Source organism: Alligator sinensis, unplaced genomic scaffold (assembly GCF_000455745.1).
Source record: "Alligator sinensis unplaced genomic scaffold, ASM45574v1 scaffold673_1, whole genome shotgun sequence".
Classification (NCBI taxonomy): Eukaryota; Metazoa; Chordata; order Crocodylia; family Alligatoridae; genus Alligator; species Alligator sinensis.
This window is the reverse complement of record NW_005842829.1, coordinates 284,720-286,011: the sequence shown is the minus strand read 5'-3', so window position 1 is coordinate 286,011 and position 1,292 is coordinate 284,720.

Here is a 1,292-nt window from a genome sequence, read left to right as displayed (position 1 = left end):
CCCAAGCTGGGCAAACACAGTCGCACGGAAAGCAAAAACCGATGTCAGGGACCTGGCGCCCAGCAGGAAGAGAACAGAGCGCGCCCTGCTTCCAGGCAAAAAGAAGGTAGAAGCCGTAAAAAAACAGGCTGGGGGGCAGATCTGGTGAGGAGAGGCTGAGCAAGCCGGGCTGATTTAGTCTGGAGAAGACACGGATTGAAGTGGGATTTGATAGTAGCCTTCGCCTCCCTGCAAGGGGCTGCAAAGAGGATGGAGCTGGGCTGTTCTCAGTGGGGGCAGATGACAGGACAAGGAGCAATGGGCTCAAGCTGCAGCCAGGGACGTTGAGGTTGGATTTAGGAAAAACTCTCTCATGAGGAGGGTGGTGAAGCACTGGGACGGGTTACCCAGAGATGCCGCAGGGGGCTGAGCGCAAGGCGCAACGAGCCAAAGTAGGAAAGGACCTGTTTAGGTTGGGAAGATCTGCCCCGGAGTATAACGAGCGACTATGCTGATTGCCCAGAACCTGCGGCAGCAACAGCTGGTGCACGGCGCTCCCAGCCCGGCGGGCGCTGACATGGGCCCACCCTTCAAGCCTGCACACGGCAAGACTTTGCAGACCTGCTTCACAAGGGGCAGAGAAAAACTTTCCATCGTGACAGGAGATCGGGATGTGCTGAGTTTTGAGGCGCACGAGGGGATCAGCTGGAAGTGCTGATCAGACCCAGCCTGCTCACACGTACTCGGTTAGTGTGTGTGTGTGTGTGTGTGTGTGTGTGTGTGTGTGTGTGTGCCTGCATTTATTAGTGTCCTGAACTAAGGGCTGAACTGAGTTCGAGGCACATGGGGGTGTCAGCCTGTCAATGCTGAATATCCTGGCTTGACTCAGGCGTGTCCTGTTGATCGGTGTGTGCATGTGTGTACACGTGTATGACTGATTTGGGGGTTGGAGGAACCCAGCCCCATTGAGCATGAGTCCTGCAAGAGAGCTCCCTTGGGGGTGAGGACTCGCAGAAGGGAGAGACACAGCTCCGTGTCGAAACACAAGTGACACAAGCAGCACATGGATAGCATTACAGAGACCCCAGAAACGTACCCCTAATAAATGAGCACATCCCAAAGTGACGGGCCAATCTGGGAACAGGGTGGGGGCGCTGGTCCTGGTAGGTGCTAGTCAGCGCCTGGGGCTGGGGCTGGGGCTGGGGCTGGGCCTGGTCCAGCCAGGGTGTGTACTGGGCACGCTCACCCCCGTACCCCAATGCCCGCAGCCTTGAGCACACGGCTCCTCGCTGCGGCTGGGGCCCGCGGGCCGG